The following is an 11,750-nucleotide window of genomic DNA, read 5'->3' as shown; positions in this document are numbered from 1 at the left end:
CACAACTTCTGATTAGCTGCAGGAGCTTCCCACACTCAAGCAGAAGCTGTGGAAGCCGCATCAGACATTCGACTTCCAGAAAACATTCAAAAACCAGAACACACAATTCCGGGTTTGCAGCATTCAGGAGCTGATTTGTTCGACAACTAAGCCGTTCGGGAACCAAGGTACCACTGTATAATGTATATAAACTCTGTTGCTTTGCATGTGCAACAGCAAAAACAAAGACCATTTGCACTACTGAGCCAGTGCTTCATGCTACTGTCAGGCCAACACCCAAAGCAAGCATTTTTCTGAATGCCTTCCTAGAGGTAGGAGAAGTGTGCTTTAACTAGCAGTTGTTATAAGAACTTATGGGGTACCCAAGAGCCCATATAGAGTCCTTTTGTAGGTTCTCTATCGGTAGGAGAAAATAATAGAGGACAACCAGAGAATATTGAGAAGCAAAGTAGCTAGTAAGCCTGATCTCTATTAACTGTCGCAACAGGGTGCTCACAACCACACGCAGGAGGCAGGAGGGACCCAGAACAATGGTGGGCATGGCCTTATATAGACTTTTTAAATTGCCACCCTCTAGCTCAAGACCACACACCCCAATACATTATACATACATCACAGAAGAGGTGGTCTACAGCAGAAAACCTGTCTGCCAGGTTACCTGAGAATGATCACTGATTGCATTATTTGGACAGTCTGGCGATTCCTTTGTGATGATAAATACTCAATTCCTGAAACCAGGTCACAGGCTCACCTTGTTCATACACAGATACCCCTTAAGACAGGATTTGTGAGCACAGAGACAATGGGGAGGTTTTCCCATTTCCTTTGTCCTTGCAGAGAAACATTTGAAGTCAATTTGGGAGAGACAAAATGGTTTCAGGACTTTTCCTGTCCTGATTCAGACATGTGGTTTATATATTTATTTATTTATTTATTTATTTATTTATGTGTTTGCCTGGTACATTTATGAACATTTATTTTATATCTTAGACCTTATAATTCTTAGTTAAATTGCAGATTAGACATGTAATATTGTTTCAGCTTCTGGTTGATCAAACGTTTGTTAGGCATCTTACCGATTAACTGTCCAGATCTATGCAATCTGACAGAAGCGGGGGAATCTAGAGTTTGTGTTTTCTGCTGCTTTAGAGGGTAGGACCCAAACCAATGGATTCAAAATACAAGAAAGGAGATTCTGACTAAACACCAGGAAGGACTTTCAACAGTGGAACGGACTCCCTTAGAAGGTGGTGGACTCTCCTTCCTTGGAGGTTTCTAAACAGAGCTTGGATGGCAAGGGGTTGGACTACAATGAATCCTTGGGTCCCTTCCAACCCTACAATTCTTTGATTCTATGCAGGATCTGTTGCTTTGTAGGATTTTGTCAGCTGCTTCCTCTTAGGCTCCGCTTTTTATATTTGTGAATAAAGCAACTTTTTCAAAAAATGTCACAAGTCTCTCCTGTGTTCTGTTATCCAAAAACCAACCAGCACTGCCCCTGGAGTTTCTCAGAGTTTGGAAACCAAAGCATTATATAATAAGTTGTGGCACAGTGCTCAACCTACATTTGGGTCACTCAAGTCTTCACTCCAGGAGTTTGGGGACAATTTCCTTCTGATGACATTTGCCACAGGATTTGTGGGTTCTGATGAGGTCTGTTGAGCTGCTTTAAATAAGTGTTTCAAGAAAATACTTTAAAATAAATTAGTAAACAATAAGCAGCATAGTGATGGTCAATACTAATAAGTTCAACATCCACAGAAAATTCTCATTTGCTCAAGTCCTCCTTTGCATCTGAGAATTATTGTAATTCATTATTGGGACCAAACCAGCCATCCCCTGCTATTTTTGCCACATTATTAATATCTAAGAAACTCATGTTCCTGATCCATTCTGACTTATATAGGACCATTGCATTAATTTAAATCACTTCTGATGAAAGTTATTCTACATGACTGTACAAATATGCCTTAATTACAGGAACAGAACTATAGCCAGATCCCTGAATCAATGTGGATTAAAACATAATTTCACAGCCAAACAGAAACATGTTCCCAATCACTGCACTTGAATTATTGTTATGTAGCTTGGGGCTTGTATTAAAATCACTGAATAATTGCAATCAGATTATTATAATCAAGTACAGGGACAGTAATTACAGGTTACAGTCATTTTAAGCTGCCCTGGAAGTCCCATATACTGATCATATGCATATTAAAAGTTTATGTTAGTGATAAAATTAATGAACAGGATTGCAAGCTCCTGTCTGTGAGATAGGTGTCACATATCTTCCTGTAAAGGGAGTTGTATTTTGCATAGCAAGGACATCCAACATGTTTACATGATTTTCACTTCCCACACCAATTAACTATAAACAGCAGAAGAGAGATATTCCACTTCTAAACCCATTTTTTTAAAACACACACACAACACTCTCCTTTATTTCCATGTGAAAAACTTTCACTAATTGTTTCAATGGCAGTGATGAATTAAATAGGTTGTTGATAACATTATTTATTTAAAATGGATGAAGAAAGCTAAATTGTAAAGGTAGGAGAAATTGTATACCTTTCCCATTTTTAGATCATAGAAACAATGGATATTATTGAAAATTCGTTTTTTGAAAAGCACCATAAGCTGTGTATTTCGCAGAAACTCTATTTTCAAGCAACTTCATACAGTCATATTTGCAAATGCCATATGATGTCCTGTATTGAAAACAGTAACCCATGCTGTCTTAATATTCTGATTTAAAAAGTGAAACCCCACTGGTGTATCTATAATAGCTATGTCCTTTGAGACTAACAATGAATGAAGAATCTGAAACATGAACTGGATTGTGATTGCTTGGCTCTAAAATTAGAACCTGAAATTCAAGGAGTGGAGCCCAACTGCTCTCATCACAAAGAAATATATCAGAGCAGAAGTATCCAATCACTGTGTAATTTTATTGCCGTTTAGTTTAAGATTCCAACAGAAAATGGAGACATTGGAAAAGTGAAAAATATCACCCTAGTCCTAAATATTTGCTACTGTATTTTCCAGCTAAATGAAAGCTGCTAGTGTAATATCAAGTTAGCGACACTGACAATGGTAAATATTCAGGTATTTCTCTATCTTAAGCAAATCGTAGAACTGTAGAGTTCAAAGGGACCCCAAGGGTCATCTAGTCTTGCAATGTAGGAATCTTAACTAAAGCATCCATGATAGATGTCCACCCAACCTCTGCTTCTAAACTTCCAAAGAAGGAGAGGCCACAACCTGCCGAGGGAGTCCATTCCACTGTTGAATCGCTCTTACTGTCAGAAAGTTCTTACTGATATTTAATCAGAATCTCCTCTCTTGTAACTTGAATCCATTGGTTCAAGTCCTACCCTCTGAAGCAGGAAAAAACAAGCTTGCCCCATCTTCACTGTGACAGCTAGGGCAGTCGAAGGCATCTGGTTGTGCTGCTGCAGATGCAGCAAGGTGTTGAACCCACTATTTTAGGTAACAGTGGCAAAAAGAAAGCATTGATATAGGCATTGGGATAGGCAGAACCCAGGACCTTTGTGGGGATGCAAATTGCCGCCTCTGTCAAAAAGCATTTGGTGAATGTAGCGGGAGTGATATCCCCTCTCCTCACCTGCATTGATCAGCTGAAAAGTGGGACTACTACGTGTATCTGTGTGTCCTGTGTGCAAGAATGTGGGGCGGCTACACCCACTACTGGTATGTGTTTCTTGAAGAATTGGCCAGGTTTGAATGTCACATTTGGACCAAAAAAGGTTAGCCACCACTGCTATAGACAGGTGTCTGGAAGAATTCCTGTGGTATGCTTTGTTCTGTGGGTGTCTATCATGTATGATCATAACTGATCCACTAGTAATTGAAAACAATACATCAGATGAATCTTTAAAAATATATATCAAGATTTCTTTATGACATTATACATGGTTTGGATTTCCTCCAGCCCCATCCACAGAAAGGGGTAAATGCATGGCTATGAAATATGAATGAAAAAGAATGTGACATTCAAGAGAACAAAATAGGCCAGCAGAATAATCCCATGCCAGCCACACAGAATTTCTGCAGCCACCACGACAGCCAACATAAGCCAGATAAAAGGCCAACCAAACACCCAGATGCTGCTGTTGGAAAATTACATGCTAGAACTCAGCATCTGGGTTTCACAGCTGCCAAGTTCACCCCATGGGTGTCCACAGTATTGGCTCAGATGTTGGACCAAACAGAAGGGAAGTGGGCAACATGGAACATGCTGAACACCACAGTTAACAAGATGATACAGAGCCAAGTGAGTAATAAAAAAGCATGAACTTGCCAATGTGGTTTAGAACTTTCAAAAACTGAAGCCAAATCTAGTGTGCATCCCAAATACCAGATATAAGCAAGAAATCTCTCTCCAGGTAGTCCACTGGAACCATAACAAAACTTGTAATTACAGTTGGTGTAGAATGCGGTCACCTGCCTTCTGGTCTCACCAAACTGCCTATAAATAACCAGAAAGACTTTAAAGGCCTGTAACATTGTGAAAAGATCTACATGTCATGCTTTTTTATATATATAAAACAACAACAACAACAACAACAACAACAACAACAACAATCAAATATCTCAAATTAAAGGAAAATTCGTCGGGGAAATAAAGTGCTTTAAAGAGCTATGGGTAAGCAAAAGAACCACTAAATTTGTTTACTGGTCAAAATGAAAACTAAGAAAGTAAAACGTAAGCAGCTAGTTGAAGGTTGTGGTATACATTCCTGATTTTTTTGATATTATTCCAACTTTTGCACCTGGATATCAAACACATCTCTTCAGTGGACATTTTCAGACTTCCTTAATAGTTGAGATGGAGTGATGATTTTTTGTTTAGGACCTGCATAACTTCTCTAGTCACATAATAACAATTTTATTATTTGTACCCCACCCATCTGACTGGGTTGCCCTAGCCATTATGCCCCAGCATAGTTGCAGGCCTTTAAATTTACAGCAGTGGCCATAGGCAAGTGTCTTCTACAGTGAGGAAACACACAAGTCACCCATTCCCCATTTCTCTTAGCTTGGCTACCTCATTACCTTTGAGGAAACAATATACCGGTAGGTTTCAGCATATGAGTCCTATCAGCAGAAGCCCATGCAAGGACTTTTGCTTGCACAATAGGACTTCCCCCCACTCCTACCCCTGTATATCCCTTTCTTCAGGTAGACCTACTTTACATGTCACTTGCCAAGTCTGTCCACCAAACATTCACCTTGACTCAGGATGGATTATGGAGCAAACATACCTTCTGGCTTGGGAGAAGCAGGGCTAGGGAGCAGCAGTGGCAGAGTCATCACTGCATCCAAAGCCCTGGATTTGCACTAGCCAGAGCTTAAGTAGGAGAGGCAGTATTTTTCTCAATTTTCACTGTGTAAGCTCCAGGCTCGTGCAATGGGGTGGTCCAGGTCAGGACTCTCCAGATGTTAGCCCAGTTTAGAATCCAGAGGATCCTTGGCTGACCCAGCTATGCCTCTCCCCAGTCCATGACATCCCACTTTGGAGTCTTAAACTAGCCACAGCCAGCGGGACCATAGCTATTGGTAGCCTGACAAGAATTCACACCACTAGCTGGAGCCCTCCATAACAGTGTAGTTTCCCCACCAGAGAAAGGAAGCCTCTGCTCCATATGCCAAGGGTCAAACTAAATAGACTAAGGTTGTAATCTTAGCACAAATTAAGTAGTAAGCACCATTGAATTAAATAGTACCTACATCTGAGAAGACGTAGTCCAGATTACGCTGTCAGATGATTTTCTTCTCTAGCCCATGTTCTAGTACTTCATGATAGGCCAGTATTCTTCTAAAGCAGAATGCTTTGTGTATGTATTTATTTCATGGGAATGTGTGTGATGTTGTGTTTTAATGGCACTTGTTTCTAGAAAGGGCACGTTTTAAGGCCAATTGTTGATGGCAGCCTCCCTTCAAACATTGCTTCTAACCATGAGAAAATCTCAGGATGAAATTTACCACTCAGTTTGTAACAGCAGTGCTTTAGGGAAGATTGATCGCTACTTTTGGAGCTCTGGAAGCTGTAAATTGTTGCAATATGAGAAGATGTGTGACTTTCTCTCACAGATGAGTTTTGTTCTAGGCAAAGGAACAAGTGCTTGCTCCATGTTTCCTAATCCCAAATTATCAGAGATAGGCCACATTGTACTTAACCGTGTTGTCACTTGCAGCTACTTGAAAGAAAGAAAGAAAGAATAATAGATTTGCCTTTCTACAGTTTCTTTAGAAAGTCATCAAGTGTTATTCTGAAGATACTGTTGAAAAGTAAGGGGAGGGGAATTTTTCTTCACTATGGGCAACTCATACTTCTGCAATGGTATAATGCAAGTGTTAATCAGTTTAAAAACTGACCGCAGACCTAAACTTGCAAGATCCCAAATCATTCCTGAGTGTGGGATGAATTTAAAATATGATATAGCAGAGCCTTTTATGTGACGGCTGCATGATTGTAAACCAGTGTTTACAATCAGACAAATATTATTACTTGCAGCTGCTTGCATGTTTCCTTCATTGTATCCTTGGGAATAGTCTGACATGACATAGACCAGTCAGAGATGCTGTACACATTTTTTAATATGATACACACTCTGGGCCAATTTTGGGTTTCATGAGTTGACCCTTGTTCTAAACCAGGATTCCCCAACCTTCCAAATTGATTAAGGAAATTCCTCTAACACTAACAAAATAACTTTGAAACACATAGTTTATTATATTTTAAAATGACACTTACATTCAAATGCATCTTAATCAGCCTCATGTGCATTCAAATGCATCTAAATGATTCTGCAGTTTCATCCTATGATAGTACAACTTGAATAAATCCACCTTTGCAAAGATGCATCAGAATAATAAGAATGCAGTTCCCCCATTCATAAGCACTACAGTGCGGCCTTGTTTAACAAAAGTCACAATCAGGACAAATATGCACTGCAGTAACGAATTTGTCAAATTTCCAGTGGATATGAACATTTGGCAGGTAACTTATTTCAGATTCACTGAGACTTCCCAGGAAGGAATTTGAAGCAGGAATAGTTTTCCTGGTTCCATGTGTGTGTTTGACATGCACTGAACAGAAGTAACTTTAAAGTTATAGTGTAAAAAAAACAAGAGGAGGGGAAAGTCTGCAGAAGAGTGCTCCAGATGAATCTAAGCACTACTGATTAACACCAGTTTTTGAAATGTTAATTAGTTTTACACTTAACAGCTTGTCATTGTCTAAAAGGGCATTGGAGCAAACTTTACAAAGTGCAGACTGAGGAGTTTTTAACTCCTTAGTGCCAAGGCTGGCACATATCCACATGCTCTCAATGGTGTTATGAGTAGACAATTATTAATTAGCTGTAGTAGGTTGCAAAACAATGGTCTGGGTGTCTCTACAATGGCAAATTAGAGAAACAAGTACAAATTATATGAAGAAACACCTCAGTTCTATATATATTTTACAAAGTTATTTTGGGGGCTGACTTTTTTTAATGTAATTCAAGTCAGGGTGTCAGATGTACCATTTGATTTAGTATCCATGCAGCTGACTTGTGTTATGCATTATTTCATCAAGATACAGCGTGCAAATGATCACATTATTTATCTAAGAGTTCTGGAGAGCGACAATCCTCTTATATTCATGCAGGTTATGGGCCAACTTGACTGGGAGCCAGTGTGGTGTAGTGTTAAGAGCGGTAGTCTCGTAATCTGGGGAACCGGGTTCGTGTCTCCGCTCCTCCACATGCAGCTGCTGGGTGACCTTGGGCTAGTCACACTTCTCTGAAGTCTCTCAGCCCCACTCACCTCACAGAGTGTTTGTTGTGGAGGAGGAAGGGAAAGGAGAATGTTAGCCGCTTTGAGACTCCTTAAAGGGAGTGAAAGGTGGGATATCAAATCCAAACTCCTCTTCTTCTTCTTCTTCTTCTTCTTCTTCTTCTTCAAGTCAAAACAAAGAATACCTTAACAGGCCCAATTCCATGTGAAGCAATCCCCTTGGTTTTGAGCGACATGTGTTCCTTCTGCAACTCTTGTGATATTAGTTAATCTTTCACATCAAATGTAGTTGTTTTAATTTCTGAAAACCGTAATCCTGTTGCAGAACTTCACGCTACAATATTGTGAATTGTGGTAGATTCTGAACTGTAGTGCTTGCTATTAGTCCCATGGTCTGACCTGCTGCTGAGGAGAAACTTCTCGACAGAGAACTTCCCCTTCACATTTGTGGAGCTGTGTGCCCCAAATTGAGGACAATTTAATGGTGCAGAGTTAAATGGCTCCTGGAAATGGAGTTACTGTCAGCAGCAGAGCAGTAGTGGAGCTGTGGCATTTGCCCCCCCCCCTTTTATTTCAATGAGAACATAAGACAGCTGGCTGCAATCTCACCACTTCCAACACCACATGCCCCTAAAACAGGAATCTGTGGGATTTATGGCAACTGCCACCACAAACAATAGTCACCACCATTTTTGTGGTGGCTGTTTTGCTGGGGGGGGGTGTCATTGGGTTGCAAATGCTAAGAGGAACTTGATAAACATCATCATTAAAATGCTATTTAAAAACCTGCTACTGTCTTGTCACCACCTGAATGTCTCTCCACACAGAGAACTCTTTAAAAATCCACACACAAATTGAGAAATAACCAAAAGGCTTCTTCCAAATCTGCCACCCACAAATAGGCACCAAACTGTGAGGGGGGGGAGGAGTTGGGGAGTATTAGTTTTCATTCAGCATTAATTTGATCCAGGGGTATTTACAATTTCTTCTGGGATTTTGGAGTTCAGATTATCTGATCTGGTTCCCGAAAGGCAGTAGAAATTGTTTTTTGCTCTATTCCCCCATCACCACCAATTCAAAATGTTATCTAGAGCACCGCCCATGTCTCTTACAACGCCTTTCCTGTCTACATTACTGATCCAATTATCTACCCTCCTCAACTTATGATTTAATTTCATGTATCAGGATTATTTCAATAAAGACATATATCCAGCACAGTTTATGAAAACCTCAGAGCCAAACAAGAAAATAATAAAACAATTAAAAATTACAATGAAAATAGCAGTTGTATATCAGAAGTGGGTAACCATTAGCCCTCCAGATGTTGCTGACTACAGCTGTCATCAGCCATTGGCCATGCTGACTGAGCCTGATGGGAGTTGTAGTTTAGCATTATCTGGAGAGCCAGATGTTCCCCATGCTTGGTATAAACAGTAGTTTGGTGTTGCTGTTTTTAATGAGCATCAGCTAAGCCTTCCATAGGGTTCTACCATTGAGAAAGTCATCTCCCTAGTCGTCACACACCTTGCCCCAGAAGGCATGGGCACCTGTGGACATCCAGCAATAGTTGCTTCACTTGAAACAGCTCCAAAGGCTTTGGGATCTCACAAAAAGCCTCTATGGATGTATCAATAGATACTGCTTTCTATTGGGCCAATACGCATGGAAAGGGTTTAAGCAAATGTTACAGACACCCAATGAAGTTGATCTACTTTAGAGTAATTTTCCACACAGATGGTTGTATTTAAATTGACAGGACAATCTCTAACCCTGTGTGAATATCATGTGTGGTGTTCACCTATGTTTTACAGACCTATTGAAATAAATGAACATGACTAACTCCATGAATTTCAGTGGCTATACTCTGAATAAAGCATAGTTGACTACCAACCCATACTGTACATCACCAATAACTTTTATTGACATATTAGCATTTGTATTTTCAATGGGAACAAATGAGAAAATATACATGAGGTGTGTTATAACACAGCATTATGCATATAAATCATGCTCTGAGTGCATATTTATTGAGTTGAGCTCTTTGTAGTTTGTTATCCTACATTCCTTGACACTACTGAAGGTTTATTGCAACATGCTTTAGCATAAAATTCAGCCACTCCTACTTTTCAAAATCTTCCACAATTTCTACCTTGCATTTAGGCAGTGCTTTTTTTCCTGGGGGTATTCAGGGGTAGGCAGTACTGGCACTTTTTTGTAGAAGAAAAGCACTGGCTAAAAGTCTAGTACTTAACTGTGACAATGTCCTGGTGAGTACCTGCACGGTTTTTCTAGGAGGAAAGGTTCTGCATTTAGGCAGAATTCTTACTTCTAAACTCACTGCTTTTGCACGTGCTACTATCAGATGTTTAACAAAAAACTTATGTAACTATAGAACTTTCAGTTCCATATGCATTGTGTTTCCTATGCAACAAATCTAAAACTTAAGTATATAAACATTAAAATTAGAATTATTCTCTCATTAATTCTTCCAGCTTAACAAGAAGAGGACACCCCAAGCAAAAAAAACCACCGCTCTGCATTGGTGTTAAGAGTGACGATGGAACGTTTCAGTTTTCCTTATTCCGCAACATCTTCTATAAGAAGGACGGTCCGGGGGGGGGGGGTTGGAATCTGTTAATAGAGTAATGACACCCACTTTGCAGAATGCTCTCCCTTCTGAAATATGGGAGCCTCCTACTTTGGGATGTTCTCCCTGCCTGTTGCATACTGATTTATTTAACTGACTTTCACTGACTATCTATATCAAATCTCAGGCCCTTGGTGGCTGCTGTTATGATGTTTTTTCCCTGATAATTTTTGTATTGCTTTAACAGCTCTGGTATTCACTGTATCAAAATGTTAAAAGATTTTTAATAAATAAATAAATAAATAAATAAATAAATAAATAAATAAATAAATAAATAAAATATTTCCTCTGGAGGCAGAAGAGGTGGTAGTGTGGGAATATGCAGCAGGACAAGGGATAGCACTGTGGAGGGGGAAAGTGGGTATTTTAAGAGAAAGAAAACCCTGAAAATGAACAATGTGTGGTTTTTTTAAAAAAACAACAACAACTGCGGATGCTGCATTCTCTAGACGCAATGTGGGTATAATACTACATTGGTCAGCAACCATAATGTAGAAAGGTAATGTGCAAGTGTTTTATATGCTTCTCAGAATTATAAAGGGAGTGTGAGTGGATTTTAAACATTTTGATTAGCACCACAAAGATTTTAATGCTTTATTTAAACAGTTTGCTATAGGGCAAACACATTTGGTAGACAAGTAAAATGAAAGCACAGGCATCAGTTTCTCTGTTTCCTATTAAGTAATGTTGCGAAGTAAGCAGAAGTTGGATTCAGATATCAGATAATTATCTTCACACTGTGTGTCACAGTAAATAATTTTAATTGGTTTAACTTCAGGGACCATTACTGGCCTAATTAGAAACATGAAAAGGCTACAAGTATTAGGAAATATCCTGAAGGAACGAGAACATTAGCAATTCTGTCAAGCCATTTTAAAAATAAGTACACAGAAGCAGTCGCATTTCAGTAAAAGGCAGATCACTTGAAAGGTGCTTTTAGGAAAACAGTACTTGTGAATTTGTTATAAAAGAACTCTGAGGATAAGTGCAGAGATTCCATAGCAGTTTGACATGTGTTATTACTGTGTTAAAGGCACGCTAGTACCGATTGCTGTTTTTAAAAAGCCCAGGTTAACTTTCTCTGAATTACACAGAAATGACAGAGCAGAGAGGCCTGGAGAGACGATGATTTACAGGGCAAGCTAGCAAGATCACTTGGTGTGAAAAAGGGAGACCCAGAGGTTGGCTTAAAGTTTCTCTTGGTTTCTTGGTTGTTTCCACATCACTTTTTCCTCTGTTTCATACAGGAGCTTTTCACATTCCCATCCCTGTAAGTCACTGTAATAAGCATCTAGAATCA

The sequence above is a fragment of the Podarcis muralis genome, chromosome 11 (assembly GCF_964188315.1).
Source record: "Podarcis muralis chromosome 11, rPodMur119.hap1.1, whole genome shotgun sequence".
In the NCBI taxonomy this organism is placed as follows: Eukaryota; Metazoa; Chordata; class Lepidosauria; order Squamata; family Lacertidae; genus Podarcis; species Podarcis muralis.
This window is presented reverse-complemented; position numbering follows the sequence as displayed.